The 18,293-nt window shown below is 53.5% G+C and overlaps 1 protein-coding gene across 4 annotated transcripts in view; it reads left to right on the forward strand.

Moving 5' to 3' along the window:
• Hivep3 (HIVEP zinc finger 3) overlaps positions 1-18,293 on the forward strand; it is a 460,068-nt gene that overhangs the window by 323,339 nt on the left and 118,436 nt on the right. Inside the window, exon 1 of one of the 4 annotated variants that reach the window (XM_047541241.1) lies at positions 12,430-12,485. The exons of the other annotated variants lie outside the window; for them this stretch is intronic. The gene's annotated coding sequence lies outside the window, so the exon portion shown is untranslated. Of the gene's footprint in view, positions 1-12,429; positions 12,486-18,293 lie in introns of those variants that run through there. 4 annotated transcript variants of the gene reach the window in all.

Below are 18,293 nucleotides of genomic sequence, written 5' to 3' on the forward strand. Positions count from 1 at the left end.
TGTGCTAGGCTCTGTCGTTAGTTTTGTCTCATCGTTCCACATGGTAGCCTCCGAGATGGGCAGGTAGCACTACCCCATCTTACAGAGAGGGTACACAAGCCCAGAGAAGCTAAGAAACTTGCTCAACCTCACACAGCTGTCCCAACAGAGCCAAGATTAGAGGTCACATCTTTAATGACCTAATGTCCCTTGTCTTCCTTCATACCACTGTGTTTCTCTATTGTCACAGGATTAGACAGGGTGACACAGGTGAGCTGTGTCAGGGTGGTGCCCCCTCTCAAGCTTGCTCATTTTCATTACCGTGCTAGGGCACAGGAGGTGCAGAGCATAGTGACACCCTCCCCCTGCCTTCCCAGGGTCGGCCTCTCCAAGTGACACAGCCCCTGTAGGGATCCCACGCTACCGTGGGATCAGGTCTGTGATCCCAGAGCTTGGAACTGAGGGGGAGAAATCCCACTATGGCAGTTTCTGGGCGTTCAGTGGTGAGCAGGGCAGAGTCCGCTGTCATGGAGCTCAGGCTGCACAGAGGGCGGCCAGTCGTCAATCAGGAAATCACACCAAGTTAAAAATGTTGCTACCTGCTGGACGCTCACAAGGAAGGACATGGTACTAGGGAGTGTATCACAGGACCTGGTTTAGTTGGAGGTCAGGGAGGGCTTCCCTGAGGAGGTGACACATGAGGGGAAATGGAAAGGTAGGAGTCAGCTGGGTAAGGAAGGGATGTACAGGCAGAGTGGTCCAGGCCAAGGACACAGCACATGCAAAGGCCCTGGGGCAAAGGACTGAAAGACGATCCTGTGCCTCAGGTGGAGTTGGGAGAGGAGAAAATAGAGGAGGGACAGGGTGACTGCTGAAGCAGGCTTTGGAGACCATGAGAAAGAACTTGATCTTCCCCTCAACAGGAGAAGGAAGTCATTGGGGGATTTAAGCAGATGGGCCTGGGACCCACAGGGGTATGGGTTAAAGTGGGGAGTAAAGACATTTGGGGACATGTGGGGGGACAGGAATACTGAGAGGAGGATGGGTTCTGTCAATGAGAAGCTAGCAGAAGGCCCGCCTGTGCCAGCAAGGTACCAATCCCATGTGCCTGCAGCACACTCGCCTAGCATGCATGAGGCCCTGGGTTTAATCCCCAGCCCCACAAAAATCCCAACCAACAACAAAGAATTCTATGCGCTTGCAGATGCGGTGCGGGGAATGGGGTAAGGATAAGCCTGTTCCCTCCAACTCCTGCAGCTTCTCGCCTGCCTTGGTGCCCTGGTAACCCTGTGAGGCCTTGAGACAGGCAATGTCTCCCCAAGTCTTGACCATGGGAAAGGCTGGGGACCAAGGTGCTCCACAGAGCTGAAAGGTGGCTGGATCTGATCCCAATATGAAGGTTCAGTCCTGCCAACCCGAGGCCAGGTCCACTGGGATGAGACTAGACATAGAGATCGCTTTTAAGAGGCCATCAGGAGGCACTTCAAGGGTCAAATCTGCTGCAAACTTTGTGGAGAGGTTTTGGGTCTAAGACAGGGAGGATGTTCTAGTGCTAGAGTCTCTCACCTTCTCTGTCCCCATTCTTCCCCACTTCCTCCTTTGCTCCCTGGTTCCTGCCCTGAGAGTCCCATGTACAGAGATACCCCAGGCTTAGCACCCTGAGATCTCTGGACAGGCTGAAAGCAGGGCTCCTGCTGAACCAGGTGACGAGTCGTCAGGGGGAGGCCTTCTCCTGTGCCCACACATGGTGGCACAAGTGAGGAGTGGAGGGGAGAGAGGCAGGAACACCTGGCTCCCTGATGCCTCCGTCCTCTCTATCCATTGGTGGAGACATGATCATTTAACAAGTGTCAGGCACTGGATTGTCACTGGGGGCCAGTTCGTGCAGGAGACAGACTCGGTACCAGTCCTTCTGGTGCTAGGACAGGTTTGTGTCTGTGTGGCTTTTAGTTCTCCTGACAAACCTGCTTCTGGCTACATCTCAACCACCTCTGGGGAGGGTTTGGCCCCAGCCAGCTAGGTATGGGACAGACATCAGCCCTGGTGCTGGAGGGGCCCCAGGAGCAGCAGCACAATCTCCGCTCCTGTGATTCTCCCCCTTGGACACAGACTGGGGTGAGGTCCAGGGGACCCTGCTCCTGGCACCTGCTGTGACGCCTTGTACACTGTCGTTCTCCTTTCTCTTCCCCATCAGAGCAGGATGCTTCTGATGGTCTGGCTTTTCCAAGTGAGCATCCTAACCCCTCTTCCCCGGCTCAGTGCCACACACAAGTTAGACTCCCAACGGAACCTGGTTTCTGCATGTGCCAGGAGTCCTGCAAAGCACCCTGCCAGATAAATTCTCAACTGTGCAGAGCCGGGCCCAGGTTCATGGCTTTGGTTTACTTTGAGGTACGGTGGGGAGAAGCGCTAAGTGCCTGAGCAGGAAATCCAGCCTGTGGTCGGGGTCACTGTCTGCGAGCTGAGCAGAGTCCCCAGCCCTCCCTGCCTTGGCTTCGCTTCCTGTGAAATGGGGATAAGGATGCTTCCAGGGTCACTGAGAGAAAAGAGTGAGGCAGGAAGCGCTACAGAACTGAAGATCCTGGCCCGGCAAAGGTCGGCTTCCTCCAGGTTGCTTGGCACCTTCTTGGCAAAGTGCTTAAGTGCCCTCCTGAGAACCATTCTCCCACTGTCCTCTCACACCTGAGACCACCCATCTGGCCTCTGGAAGATCCCAGCAGTTCCTGGCCCACCTGTGTGGCTCTGTCCTGTGGTTAAAGCATCTAGCCTGCCATTCTGGGAAGTCTGTCTCGAGCCGGGACCCCTTGGGTGGGGAAGAAGAGGAGGTCTGGAGGGGGAGGGGAGGTTCAGCCTGGGAGAAGCTGGATGAGTGCTGGTTTGTATTTTTCAAATAACTCTATGTCCACAAAGTTAAAAATGTGGTCTGGCCTTACATATTTGATATGTGTGTGTGTTCCCAGTACATTTCCTTCTAATTTTTAAAACCATACGTAGCGTCAGGGACATTTAATCCATATGGTTCTGATTCCTTAACACTTAAATCATCCAAATGTTGTTTTGTAGAATCTATTTGCAAATCTCTTTATATAAGTTTTTAACTCCTTCTTTCTCCAGGGTATCAAGGCAGGGCTCCTGGGCAAGGCTGCCTCCTCTTCCTCGGTCCTCACTTCCCACCAAACTGGCCAGACGTCTTGATGCCCTCTGCTCTGGGCGCCGGCTCCTCAGGCCCTGCCCTCAGGCTGGGGGGAGCCAGGAGAGATAGACAGAGGGTCCAGACTCAGCTCCGCCTCTTCCTGAGAGGCGATCAACCCCTTTCCCTCACTTATAAAGGGATGAGTGAAGGGTTGTGGGGGAATTGAAACAAGGTGATTCCAAAGAATGAGGCTTGCCCTGTACCTGGAGCCTTCCCGGCCACATGGGGGACGTGTGGGGTGGGCAGAGGCCTACTGGGCTGCAGGGTCCTTTCTGAAGAACCTGGAGATGACAGTGGCAGTATGGAGACACGGAATCCAGTGAAACAAGAGCAGATCCCACCATAGGACCTGGGGATGGAGGCAGGGGCTGAGCAGTGATCCTAGCAGCCAGGGGGCAGGAAGTGATGCCAGGAGGTGCACAGGCCAGCTCTCGGGTGGGAGTCTGGGGGGCGGTGGGCACCCCAGCATGCCCTGCATTTGGGGTCTGCCCCACATATGCCAGAGAGGTTGGCGAGGGCCTTAAAGGGCCCAGGAGACCATGGAGGAAAGAGATGAGGAACAGGGCTTCCTACTTACCTCCTCATCCTCGAAGGGCCTCCTCCGACAGGCTCCCAAACCTGCCAACAAAAACTCCATTCCTTAGCCTAGAACCGTGGCCCAACCCAACTACACCGGTCCTCCCTCACCCGGGGCTCCCCACGTTCTCCTCCCTGTCCTTGGGACTTGATGCCCAGGTGCTCAATACTCTTTTAAGTTTCTTCATCTGTTTCTCCTACCATGGTGGCATTTCCTGGCTTCTCTGCTAATAAACACCTACTTACTCTTCAAAGCCCAACTCACCAGTAGCCTCCTCGAGAACACCTCCTGGGAAGTGTTGGCCAGCAACTGGCCCCCGCTTCCTGTTCTCCTGGTCACTGTCTTACTCTGCCGGGCTTGTCTAGGAAGAGCTCATCAGGACCTGTGCTGGGAGCTGCAGGTGGGGGACAGATGGACAGAAGTAACTGCAGCCATGGAAGACCCCTGCTCTGCTGAGACGGTTTCCCTTGTCCCGCCAGCTTTCTGAGAAGGAAGGAGAGAAGTCAAAGATGGGAGACAGATGAGATAGGGACTTCCAGGTGTGGCACAGCTCCTGGCAGCCTCCCTCCTCCCCCTGCAGGGTGCCCGTTGGCCAGCTCTGCTCTGGACACCGCAGGCGTCTGTATCCATGGAGCAGAGTTTGTTTCTCTGGCAATTCCAGAAGGAGCAAATCCCAGACAGAGCTGCCTCTCTGGGACGGAAGAGCAGATGCTCAGTCTAAAATTAGGCTGCTGACTGCGACTTCGTGGAGGCTTCGGAGACGGTCTGCTCCTTACAGCTGTCAGTGTGTAGCACAGGGGAAGAGGAGCCCCTGCTCCCTGCCGAGACAGCAGCACCACAGGCACCAGCGCCAGCAGGGCCAGCCCCTGCATCTCCCTCCCTGTCTTGACCTGCGAATTCCTCAAGTTCCCTGAGGGGCTGCATGGGGAGGGGCCTGTCCACCCTGACTGGCCCTGAAGAGCTGCCTCTGACTTTGGCATTGAAAGCTCCCCCCAGGAAGTTAGATAACCTGTTCAGTGTCATCCTACCAGGGAGGGTCTGAGCAGGCCTGGAGCTCAATTCCAAATCCAGGCTGCAGAAAGGTCCATAGAGCTTGAGGGTGTCCAGCCAGAGCCGAGGGGGAGTTAAGCAGGGAAGGTTGCTTTCCACCTCTTCTTTGTCTCCTGCATCCACTCCATTCTGGCACCTCTGACTCTCTCACCGCCTACCCAGGCTGGACCCTGCTGTCAGGGAGAAGGGGAGTCCCTTGGGAGCCTATTTTGGGGGCCTTGTTTATTTTTTCTAAAGCCATAGTTCTCACAGCGCCTCACAAGACCATGTAATACACCTGACTTGCTGTTGCCTCAGGGCCTTTGCACCAGCCGTCTTTGCTCACAAAGTCCTTCCCTATAACCACATGACTTCCAGTTGTCTCTCAAAGGCCACCTGTTAATGAGGCTTTCTCTAACTACCCTATTCAATGGTATGAATTCCAACTGAAAGTCAGCAGCCTTGAGTCTCAAGAAGGGCTGATGTTTCATTCTGAGTCCAAAGACAAAGAGAGACCCACATCCCAGTTCAAGTAGTCAGGCAGAAGGGTCTCCCTCTGACTCAACACTTTTGTTCTAGGTAGGCCCTCTGTTGACTGAAGGCAGCCCTCCCACTTTAGGGTTGCAAGCTGCTACACTCAGTCTACTGAGTCACATGTTAATCTTATCCAGACAGACCCTCATGGACACATCCAGAATGTTTGGCCAAATGTCTGGTCACCCACGAGTCAGTCAAGGTGGCGCATAAAATTAACCATCGTGTGCGCTCCCCACCCCCAACTGCTAGTGATCTTTATCTTCAAGCCCAGACCTTATCCCCAGGCCCTGCCTATCCTCCCCTCCCCAGTTCTTTCCTACCCCTTCCAGCCAGCCACCCTTGGGGACATTGCCTCTGCTCCCAAGTTCCCCTGACTCAGCCTTTCTCAAAGGTACTCAGCCAGGGGCCCCAGGATGCTTTCTGGGATTCTCATCCTTCCAGTCAGAGAGCAGGATGTGGGCAGTCAGCAGGAAAGTCTGGGGAAGAAAGCCCTGGAGGGCTCGTTTGCAGACCGGAGGCTCATGGCTGACTGACAGAAGCTTCATCTATACTCTCAGCCAGCACAGTGCAAGGTATACTACACCCTGTGGGAGGCATGAGGAGAAAGCCTTCCAGGTGCCCTGTTTCCTGAGCACCTACTAGGTACTCTCAGAGCTTTCCCAGCCTACTGGAGGAGTCAGACACAAGTACTTTACTTTAATGTGATCACTGTTTTCCTGGTTGTGCCAAACAAATCACAGGACCATGGAGAAGGGGGCTTGACACTCTGCTGAGGTTGGGAGTCAGTCAAAAGAAAAAATAAAAAGAAAAATAAAGAAAAAGAAAAAAAGAGAAAGAAAAAGAAAAATAGAACATTTGAAGGAGAACTTCTAGGGTGAGTCCCCTAAATAGTCATGGATAATTAATAGGGGAGTATTGGGCAGGGAGGGGGGAAGGAGCAGAAGAAAGGACATCCCAGGGGAAAGGAACAGCACAGCAAAGGCCTGGAGTGTACAAGGTCACCTTGTGTTTAGGGACTCGTGAGCTGTCCTGCCAGGCCAGGCCCTTCCCTGAGTCTGACTGCATGTGGGAAGACTCCAAGGCTGAGGGTGGAGGATCAGCCTCCCTTCCTGCCCTGAGGGTCTGAAAGTCTGCCCTGAGGGTGTGGCCTAACCAGGGGTGGGACTAGACACCTCTACATCCCTTTGTTATTATTGGATGGAGGCTCCTGGAAGTAGCCTTGAACCCAGGCCTACGGCCTCCTTCGTGCCTCTCTTTCCTGGATCTTCTGCATCATTCGCAGCCTTTATTCGCTGTTGTCATAGTTATTTTCCAGAGTGCGCAGGGCCTCTCTGGAACTGGAACTGAGCACAGGATTTGTCTTGCCTTGGGACTTGCTCCTGCCCATCCCTTACCCAGCACGACCCTTCAACCTTGGGCCACCACACGAGAGGTGTCAATCACTGTCAGAGAAGGTCCCACAAAAGGAAAGGGAGGATTTAAAGCCATCCCAGAATTCCCCTTTCCATCTTGTTGCTTCCAAAACTATTTCTTCTCAGACCTCTTACTATTTGCCTTGTGGTTATGTTTATGGGGTCTGATTTAATTCCTATTTTCTCCCTTTCTTCACTTTATGAGCTACTGAAGTGAACTAAGCCTTGTTCACCAGAGTATCCCCCAAAGAGCTTGAGGTTTAGGGAGGGGCTTCCTTTATTGAGCATCTATTACATGCCACCTCTGTTCTTGGTACCGAAATGCATTTCTCCTTCAATTTCACCAGTTCTCATTTAATCCTCATGATCCTTCCCTGATGTGTATCATCCTCCCCATTTTATAGCTGGGAAAACCTAGGCTCTGGGGATTTAAGCCATAGTAAGTGTCAGAGCAGGACTGGAACCTCAGACATTGACGCCCTACTGCTGGTGAACACAAAGCCATGTGCAGAGTAAATGTTTGTTGTTATTGATGATCTTGCAAGTCTCTTGGCTTGGGGAAAATTTGTTCTCACAGCTGCAGGGGAGTGTGGCTTGACTAATCTTCTGATTTCCTGGAACCAAAGGCCCCGCCTTCCCCACCTGCGGCCTGTGCCTGTGGGAGTCCCCAGAAGCACTGGTGAGAAGCCAGAATGGCAGTTCCAGGACTGAGGATGGCCCCAGCCTCAGTCCCAAGGGAAGGGAAAGAGGATGCTTTTGTCATTTAGGGAAAACCAGTCAGTGAGCTTAAGGTCAGCTGGTCTCTTGTAGTTGATGTTTATAGAACCAGAGACGCAGAAGTGTGTCAGTCAGCATGCTCTGAACACCTGTGACATTCCTGGAGCTGAGATGTGGTCCTGCACAGAGGTGTGGAGTCTAAAGGGTTAACAGGTCCATGAAGAAAGGACCATACACTGAGAGGCACAAGCCAGGACAGTCCGTGTGAAGTGATGGATGCTCATGGAGAAGGAAGTGGCCAGTGAGCTGGGGACCAGGGAAACTTAGCTGGCCTGGAAGGCTGGGCAGGAACCAGCTATGCAGATACAGGTGAGGTGGGAGCATAGAGTAGACGGGCTGATGGGGAGGGAGGACTTGAGTAAACTGAGGCTCTGTTATTACAGGTGCCAGCAGACAGGGTGGTTTATCTGGACAGGGTCCCACTCAGCATTGTCTTAGAGTTTCCCTGTGTACAGAAAGCACTGAAGGGGCAGGTTGGGCAGAGCACCAGGGAGACCACTGTAACTTGTTGGTGGTGGACGCCTGATCAGGGGCAGCAGGAATGGACAAGAGATTCTGGCTTCAGACTTGGTGTGATAGATGCTCCCAATAATGAAGACAAGAGGAACAGGAGGAGCAGTCTGGGTCACAATATAGGACCAAAGTAATCATCTCTACCGTTTATTGAATCCCTGTTGGGTGCTGAGTACTCTATGAAGGGCTTCATTGCTGTATCTTGTTAAAATGTCATGTCATAGCAGCCCTTTGATTTGAGGAAGTTAAGATCAGCGACATCAAGTTCAGTGTTCAATGCAACACAGCAAGTGTGAGGCTGGGTCTGAATCCAGGTGCAGTGGCACTGAGATCCAAGCTGTTACCCGCAGCATCAGATTAAGGACTGAGTCATGAAGCTGGAACCAAGTTCTCAGGCAGGAGAGACAGGTTGGGACTCAGTCCAGAGGGCCCCCAGAGGAGGTACTATCCATAGACTGCATGAATCTCTAGGTCACTATCCCAAAAGACAGATAAGAATGCTGAAAATATGCACATACGCACACGTGCACATTTAAAAAAAAATGGTAAAACAACACAAAGCACTTGAGTCCAGGAGATGATAGCTACAGGGGATGAGAGATGGAGATGGGGATAGTTAGTAGGAATAAGACCCAAACATAAATAACCCAGAAGGGCCCACCAGCCCTATTGCTCATCCCCACCTTGAAAATGTTCTCAAGAACACTGTGACAGTCCCTGGATCCTTAGGAACACTAGGGTATTCCAAAAGTGTATATGTAATTCGGTTGTTAGGAGTTGTAAACAAAATTTCACATGGAGACAGGCTTTGAGACGGCCGATCAGATGCCAGCCCTGCCCTCTGCTCTAGTCTCTTTTAGCCCGTGAAGTCTCTGCAGTGTGATGTTGGCTTAACAGCAGAACCAAGCCCTGTGTATGTGTGCGTGTGTGTTTGTGTGTATACAGGCGCATTTATGCACACAGCATTTCCATGGAAACAGGCATTCAGCATCATAGCCTGGGACACCTGGTCTTTAGCCCTAGATGCAGAAGGACTCTGATCTCCCCATCTTGAATACCCTCCTCTTCCCCACCTTAAGCTTGGCAAACAACAAGGTAGCACTTAGTCAGTTTCATTGCAGTATCTATTTACCTGTTGATCTCCATCCTTGGATGGAGCTCCTAGGACACAGGCTTGGGTGTTGCATGTTCCTAGCACAGGGAAGGTGCCTGATTCATATTTAAGGAATGAAGGAATGTGGGAAGGCCCTAGGGCCAATTGCTGGGACTTTCTCAAGACCTGGCCCAGTTACATGCAGGGGCTGGGGCTAACAGGAAGGAAATGGCAGCTGGCACAGCCTGACTTCTAAATTGTGTGCCATGCAACTACTGGGTGGGAAAGGTGCCCCAGGCTCCAGGTTGGGTTGGTGGCTCTCAGAGCAATGTCAGTCTCGGGCGATGAGTCCCCAGCTTTTATCCCTGAGTTCTGAGGCCAGACTCCTGAAGACCTTCTAGCCTCTAGGGAAAACTGGCACCAGAATTGGGGTGGGGGCTGAGTCTTGAGGGCCAGACAGGTGAGTCTGGTTGTGGAGGACTCCCTAGCTGACACTCCTGGTCTGGAGGATGGGCACAGTCGGAGGGGCCTCTGTGGCTTGGCGTATTCGGGGGAATTGATGGCTGTGTCTGGCACAGTGAAGGTACTCATTGAACTGCACTTTCCATCTTCCTTTCCTGTCCTCCCAGCTGTGGCCAGTTAAGGACTCTGTTTAGGGGTTGGCTGGGGATGTCCTGGGCTGCCTACAGGCTACAGAGGAGTTTTCCCCTGGGAAGGAAGAAAGGAGACGAATCTCAAGCCACAGAAAGTTGAAACAAAGGCGCAGTCCAAGGAAAGTACCTTCTCAGGGCAGCCTTCTCAGGCCGGGTGCCTTGGTCCAACCCGCTAAGCATCCAGTCGGCCCAACCTCGCTGAGAATTCACCTTCCATCCCCACCCCCTGCTGGGATGGGACTCTGGAGCCTCAGCCACAATTTTGAGCTGGATAATTCTGCTCCTCCCATGGTTAGTTTGTCTTTGGATTTACCCCCTAGAATATTCAGCCACTTATTAAACATTTGCAAAATCAGTCCTGGGAGGAAAGAGGAATCAAGATGGAAAGTTCCCTATAGTTCCCAGTCTGGAGGGAGGGGAGGTCCCTCCCAACTGACTGCAATTTGCAGACAGCTTATCTGCAGAGGCACAGAACCATTTGGGTTGCTTGTGGCAGCAGAGGAGAGTCTGTGGGGGCAGGGTTATCCCTCAAAGGCTAGAGGGACACTCAACCTGGGGCAGAAGCAAGGCTGAGCCTTTGTGGGAATGACAAAAAGTCAAGCCACGAGGCGTATGTATCATAACAAAGTACCTACCTCCTCTGCCTGGAGTCATTTCCAGCAAAAACAGTAGGCAGGACTGTGGGGACAGGGCAGGAGTGGAGTGGGGGTAGTGATTTGTCCAAGGGGGCACCCCTCCCCAGTTAGACTCAAGGGAAGGATCTGTATCAAGGCAGGTTCGTTTGAAGGTGTGAAGGACAGTGGGAGGGTACAGCACCAAGGTAGCCCACACAACAACTTTAAGGAGTGAAAATTGCTTCAAGGTTGTATGAGGGGAGGGGTTAGACCAAGTGCCAGGTGGGCTGAGCTGCAGAAGATGCAGCCGATCAGTGTGGCCTTGCACGCGACATCAGAGAGGTGATTCTTCCCTTTGGGGCTTTGTCAGAAAGGGGATGACTCAATTGGAGCTGAATTGGGCCCAGAGAGTTGATGAAAGTTAGGGGAGATCAAGATGGTGGAACTCCACAGAACAGCTGACAGTCTTGGCAACAGGTGGGGGAGTGTACAGTTGTGTGAGTAGGCAGGCCCATGTCCAGCTGCCGTCACTCCTGCCTTCAGTCCCTGCAAGTCCTGGAGCCACTTAGAAAGCCGGGCTTCTCTCGTTAAAGCTGGTGGTCTGGGCAGGGTCTGTTAACTCTGACCTGACTTTGGAGAGAAGATGGAAGCTCTGCTAGAGGCTGGTATATGAAAGCAGAGAAATCCCCAGGCCATGAGCGCTGTCTCTTGGGCCCAGATGAATTTGAGGCCATCCCTTTGGAGTCAGAGGAATCCTGAAGCCTCCACAGAAGCTGGAAACCCTGGTCAGTATACTGGATGTGAACCCCAGGGTTGTGACCTGAAGGAGCCTCCTTACATTTTGCAAGCTAGGCATTTGCCTCACTTCAGTCCTTAGCTCCCCTGGCCCCCCATAATCTCCTGAGGCTGTTTTGGGACAGTCTGAGCCTGGAGTCACCCGATCAGGGGTCAGCCTGGGTTCTACTGTGGCAGAAGGCTGACCACTGGCAAATCACTTGAGTGTATGAGTTTCAGATAGGTAGCACCTGTGAACTATAGATCATCATGAGGTCTCAAGCCCTTGGCCATTGTGCTGGCTGGGGGCCGAGTGGGGACGGCTCAAGTGTGCTGGGTGCTGGCCAAAGTGCAGACCGGAGTGACTCAGGCCCAGGCCCTGGGATCCAGCAGCTTCTGGTAAAGTCAGCCCTTTGGGAAGTCCCGGGGTGCCTCCCACCCGCACCGGGCCTGAGCCCAGGGAGGCCCCGGCAGGCCCGCTCCGCCCAGCTTTCATTAAAGCGGATTCCCGCCTGGGTAGGCGCGGGCTTCCCGGAGTGGTGCTGGCACCTGGGAGGAAGGCGGCCGGGAGCGGCGCACTTTGGGGACTGTGATGGACGCCCGCCCGGCCAGGGTGCGACCAAGGCGTGGCGCCGAGCGGCAGAGCCCCGGCGGTGGCCACCGGGGCTTCCCTGCCGGTCCTCCCCGGAGGGCCCAGGAGGAAATGACAGCGCTGGAGCCGGGGCGGGCGCGGAGGGAGGGGCGGCGCCCGGAGTGACACGGCCTGTCACCGAGGAGGCCGCCGAGCAGACCCTCCAGGAGGCCGCCAAAGCCGGGGATTCCCCAGCCAAGGAGCCCCTGCGCCGGCAGCCGCCCGCCGCGCCCCGGCCCCACTGTGACCCCGGCCAACAGGGCATCCCAGGGCGGCCGGCTGCGAGGCCAGGAAGCCGAGGCCGAGCGGGCGGGAGAGGCGCCCCCAGCAGACGGCGGGGTCCCCGGGCTCGGCGACAGGAAACTCTGGCGAGTGAATGGAAAGAAGTGGGTGGTCCGGCCCCTGCGACTTCCCCTGACATCACTGCCCAAATAAGGAGCTTCCAAGCGGCCGCGGGGCGGCCCGGAGCCGCGCCCGCCGCCCGGCGCCCGCCCCGCGCCCACCCCGAGCCGCGTGGGCCGCCAGCGAGCGCCCGGGGCACCGCCGGGCGGAGCCGAGTCGGGCGGAGCCGAACGCGCGGGCGCTGCCGAGCCGCGCTGAGGCCGGGCGCGCAGCCCAGCGCAGTCCAGTCCAGCGCGGCGCAGCGCGGCGCGGCGCAGCCCAGCCCCGAGCCGCGGAGCTGCGGAGCCACGGCCGCCCGCAGGTAAGCAGTGAGCGCCACGCGCGCCGCGGGCCGCCGCGGCCTGGCAGCCCCGGAGCCAGGCAGCGTGGAGCGGGCGAGCGGCCGAGGGACTGGCGGGTGGGAGAGGGCTGGGTGCGTCGGTACCAACTCCACCGACCCTTGGTGCGTGGAGCCGGGGCTTCTCAGCAGCCTGGGGCTGCTGGGTGCACACGCTCTGCGCTTAGCGTTTCCCAGACACTACTTCTATCACCACCCTAGGGTGACACAAGCGTTCCCGCGTCCACACACTTCTCTCTCTGTCTCTCTCTCTCTGTCTCTCTCTCTCTCTCTCTCTCTCTCTCTCTCTCTCTCTCTCTCTCTCTCTCTCTCTCTCACCCGGCACAGCCCCATTCACGGTTGACATGCACGGCCTCCTGTGTCCTGCGCAGACCCTGGCCCCACGCTCTGTCATCCACAGTGGGACACACACTCGATGGTGACCGCTGAATGGGTTTGGCAGCCCTAACCACGCTTCCCCTTGGAGGCCTTGTCACAGTTTCAGACTCGGAGCCAAGAGCCTTGGGCTCCTTGGGCTCCTTGGGAGTGAGTGAAACATTGCTCTGGCTCTTCCCTTCCCCTTGCAGAATGGCACCTGGCACTGAATCCAGCTACCTGTGTGGTTCAGCATGGTAGGCAGCTACTCCTGGCCTCCCTGCCTGGGTGTTTCCAGAGCAATTCTACTCCGTGAGCATTTTCTAACCCCCTCATCCAGTGCAGGGTGCTTGGGGTCTGCACAGGACAGATGGTGGCTGCAGAACAGGTGCAGGTGGTGTGAGCCTTGACTTCTTGCTGGAGTGTCTGTGTAGTGGCCATAATTGTTTTCTCTAAAAAATAATGCATTCATGGATAGTTGGATCAAGGACATAGGGGGAAAACTGGTAGAACCAAGGTACTGGCCCATCACTTAGTGCCTCTGCATGAATCGGAATGATCTTCATCTTTTTCAGGCTGCGTTTTATCATCTGTCCTCCAAGATATCTTGTCAGGGAGAATTGAGAATAGGCTAAAATGTTTTGCAAATGCAAAGCCCTGTGCATGTGCCATTTGCTGTGGTTTGGATGATTTCTGGACTGTCATTTGTCACAACTCTGCTCTGTAACTTAGAACACCATTTCTGTTCCATCATTTGCAGAAAAGGGGGAATTAGTGTGTCCTTTGTGCCCACTAGCAGAATTCCCAATGTGTGTTCCATGGAATGTTGGTTCTGAAAGCTGTTGCACAAGTAAAGGTTTCCCTGTTTGAGTAAGTCTGGCAATTTCCACAAGCTCTTTATCATCCATCTGGCCAATTATAATCCATTGGCAATTAAAGGCTCTGAGAAGTCCTGCAATAACTTTGTCAAATCCAGCATTTCTCTCAAGGAAAGGGACCAAGACCCTTTTCAAGTTACACAGGCTTGCTCTTGGAGGAAATAGCACTCCAGGGGCTACCCGTAGAGATGATGAGGTGTCGTATGGTTGTGACCAAATTCTGAGCACTAAATTCTAATTGTCCTCTTTTAATGGACAATAAGCAGAAGCCCAGAGCAGTTAAGTGGCTCATCTGAGATCACATAGCTAAGATGTGGCACAAGATCACCTAGTAGTTAGTGGTAAAAAAGGGACCAGAACTCAGACTCCTCATACAATGCTCTCATCTCATTGAAATATCCAGAAGTTGAGAAATATTCCTTCTAGAACTAATCTTTCTGCTTTATGTGGACACTCAGAGTATATTTGAAAAACATAAAGACTTAAATGCTTTATTATATTGAGTCAGTTAAGTGTTGATCAGATACATGCCATGTGTCGTTTGTGGGACTCAAGTGTATAAAGTTCAAGCAGATGTGGAACCTGTTGTGTGGAGCTCGGTGATGGTACCATAGGCCCCCCCCCCCACACACGTGTTCAGTGTGCACTGCTACATATTCTAACACCCACTTTCACGCAGATGTGTTCCTACATGTGTGTACACACACACTTTCACAAATGCCTGCCTACAGGCCTGATACGATACACTCATTTACACGCACGCCCACTCACACGCACTCTCACACACTTCATCCTGTGCACTTGCTCACCCTCACACATCCGTTCCTACACCTACTCCCTCACATACACATTCATCCTGTTGTGTTCCAGGCTGCAGCCAAGAGTCACTCATCAGAGAACTCCCTTGTCCCCATGTCCCCAGAGTTGGCAAGGTGCCTGCACTGGCTCCCCAAGAGAAGCACCAAGCACGTGGGGAGGCCTTGCAGGGCCAATCATGCTGCATTTCCTCACTGTCTCCCAGTCTCTCCCAATTTCTGCCGTATTCGCCTGTATTGGTCGGCTTTTGTTTGGTTGCATGTGAAGGAACAACCATAGCTCTAGGGTCTACTGTCCTGTTTGTTTGAATCAACTGTCAAAGAGCTGTGAGGGCGAGGACCCCAGGACCTAGCAGAATCCCCAGCACAGAGAAGAAGTCCCTTAAGCATTTACGGAATGAGTGACAGAGTGAGTGAGTGTCCACTGGCTGCTAGTTTGGCTCTGACCCAGGCCAGCCTCCCAGGGGATGCGCTGAGCGTGTCTTCCGGTGCCTGGGGGCTCTAGGCAGCGTTCTGGGGATTCCAGCAGTGGAGACTTTCTAATCCCTTTGTTTGAGGAGCCTGCTTCGCCGTGGAAGAGAGGTGATGAATAGTAATGGACAACACGAAGCTACATATGATGCAGGCTACAAAGAAACTCGAACACAGGGGCAGCCAGAGGGGGAGAGAGTGTCGGGAGGGACATGGAAGCAACATGGTGACTTCGCTGAGGAATTGACATTTGTTCTGAGATGAGAATATTGGAAGTATGACAGCTGTGAAAAACTTTGGGGAAAGAATACTCTAAGCCAAAGAACAACAGGCAGAAAGGCCCTGCCACAGGAAGGAGCAGAGCTGAGGGACCACCAAGAGGCCATACTTGCCGATCGCCCACTGCTGATTCCCTTGCCAGCACCCTTTGGGGGGTATGTTCCGGTGTTCCAGGACCTAATTATGGCCCTGGATCAATCACTGAGGCCAAACTCTGTGTTTCCTGGGCTTTGGGAGCTTCCTCTGCTGGGTCTGAGGGCCATCCCGTCATTTTGGTCCACCCCACAGCCTGGTAATAAGAAGAAGGTTGGACTCCTAGGGCCTCTCCCTGCTCTGCCCTTACAGAATTCCATGCCATCTGCAGGCAGTTCAAGACAGCTCAGGTGGTCCATCTGGAGGGATGGTGAATCGGTTGTACTGCTTCCATTATTAATAACCATGATGTCATGCATCTGTGCGGTTCTTGATCGGCTGCAGTGCACTCTCTCCTATTATCCCCTTCACTCTGTGGACTGATCTGCCAAGTGTGTATGTGGGGGGATGGGGCGGAGAGAGCTCAGATGCTGCCACACACTGCTGCAGGCTCACCCGGGCCACTTCACTGCCCTGGGTCCCTGCTTCCTTCACTGCAAAGCTGGCTTGCAGGAGAGCTTACTGCCTGAGGCTCTTGGGAGGGAGAAGTGAGAACATGCTTGTCAAGAGCCTGGCGTGGAGTGGTACCTAGTAACCCTTGGTTCAAGACTGTGACTTTATCATCCACTGTGTGACCCCAGCTTCCCCAGCCCAGGGCCCCAAGTGCATAGTGGCTTTTAATAACTTTTGCATCGAGTTGAGTAGCCTAAGGCTGTGCAGCTCATGAAGCACTGTGCAATGACTCAAACCCAGGACTTGGGGTCACGGTCCTTTGCATCAACATTGAACTGTTTGGGCGTAATTGTCATGGTTAATAAAAGCAAACCTTCATACCACCTTTGTGGATGATTCGCATTATGTGTTGCTGAGAATCCTGGAGTTGTAAGGTTTCAGGGCTTCTGAGGCGTGATGTTCCTCGCAAACCAATGAAGAAATTTCATAAGAAACATTTTGAAGTCTTCTAAGAGAGGGTATAGATGTGAGAAAGTGATCCTGAGCTTTGAGAGCAGGGTTTCTTAATCAGGAATGCCTATCACTGTCACCTGAGGGCTTTTAACAGGAGTGCTCAAAGTTCCACGCCCACTGTCTGATTCAGAGCTTCTAGAGATGGCATCTGGACACGTGCAGCAGTGCCCTGGTGCTACATGTTCCACTGGGTCTGAGAAGCCCGGAGAGATGGATGCCCAGAAAACCAGGCAGGCCTTCCGTCTGCCTCCCATTTCCATCCAAACTTAGCTCTTGTCCAGGCTCATGGTGACCACGTGATAGCAGCATGAGCTTTGGAGTTCCACAGACCTGCTTTGTATCTTCTGCTTTCTCGCCAGGGACCTTAGCCAAGTTGCTTTCCCTCTCCTGACCTCAGCTTCCCTGTCTTTAAGGTGGGAATGCTTATGCTGCCCTACAGGGTGATGGTGTAGATTATAGGAGGCCACCAGTGGTAGATGCTGTATTAGATACCTGTTACTTGTAGATAAACAGCAAACAAGATCGTTTCAGTTCTTATGTAAAGTGAATGATAATAATAAAAACTGGCATTTGTGAGCTGGCTGCTACTGATAGACCAATTGGCTCTAGACAGCAGCCTTTTGAAAGGAGGGTACATTTCATGTCGTAATCACTAGTCCCTGTGTCAAAGACTAGCCAGCTCTGCCACCTTCCTCAGCCTCTCCATTGCGGAGCGCCAACTCCGGTACAGAACTGAGCTGACTGGGGATCTAGGCCAGCATCATCTGCCATGCCTCTGACCATCCTGTAGGCTCCGGGAGGGGGATGGAAAGTTTGGAGGGCATTATTGACTTTGGGCTTGTGCTCACCAATGTCAGCCTGGTCTTCCGGTCCTGAGACCAACTTACGGGGCTGCTGGGGGTAAACACCTGGCTTGAGGGAGTCTTGGGAGGTGGAGCGCCTCACCTTCCACTGTCATTCATTAGTTTATGCATCAGCGGGTTGAGTCCTCCCTGGGCTTAGCTCTGGGTAAGTACTGGGAGCAAGCCTGCCTCCTCAAGAAGCTCAGAGTCCAGCAGATCCAACCACCCACTGGCTCCAGGGCCACCAGCAAGATGCATTTCCTCTCTGATCTATTTGCTCACCTCTAGGATGGGATCTTTTGAGTTACTTGCCAGAGGAAGATTTAGTTGTTTGAAGGACCCCACCCTATCTGGGTGTGGTTGAGGTTTCAAGCCTCTAATAGAGTGGTCAGCAGAGAGAACAAGGGCTTTCCACCAGGTAGAACTCGCTCTGATGCTTACTTGCTGTGGGATTTGCTGCATTTCTTAAGTTCTCTGTGTTTCTTTTTCCTCACTTAAAATGTGGTTACAACACCTTTGCTGGGGGCACTGGGAGTGTTAGGTGAGATGATGATGTGAAGTACTGGCTCTTAACCAGTTCCACCCCACGTCCCTACTGTCAGGCTCTGAGCTCTGCTCTCTTACATGTTGCTGCTTTGGGAGAGTCATTTCAACCCCTCTCTGCCCAAGTTCAAGTACTCAGGGATTGTCAGGTGTAGGTAGATTGTCAGATTGGAGATCTAGCTCATAAGCATACACCCCTTGGTGGAAGATGGGCCTGGGGAAGTGGTTCCAGCCCCTGGGAAAATCTGAGCAGGGTTCAGACCCGGGAGTCCTGGCTTCTTTGTGGAACGCCACACAGTTGCTGTGTGTTATTTGCCAATTCCCTTGAGTCCGCTCTGAACTTCAGTGTCCTCATCTGCAGGCTGGCCTGTGTGATCCCCTGGGTTTCTTCTTGCTCTGAGAAGTTTGTGGGCCTTTGATGTGCAGGTGCTAAGTGGATCCAATAACGAAGTGGGCTGGCTGGGTGTGGGGAGTTTACCAGATCCTCCTAGC

Source organism: Sciurus carolinensis, chromosome 1 (genome assembly GCF_902686445.1).
Source record: "Sciurus carolinensis chromosome 1, mSciCar1.2, whole genome shotgun sequence".
In the NCBI taxonomy this organism is placed as follows: domain Eukaryota; kingdom Metazoa; phylum Chordata; class Mammalia; order Rodentia; family Sciuridae; genus Sciurus; species Sciurus carolinensis.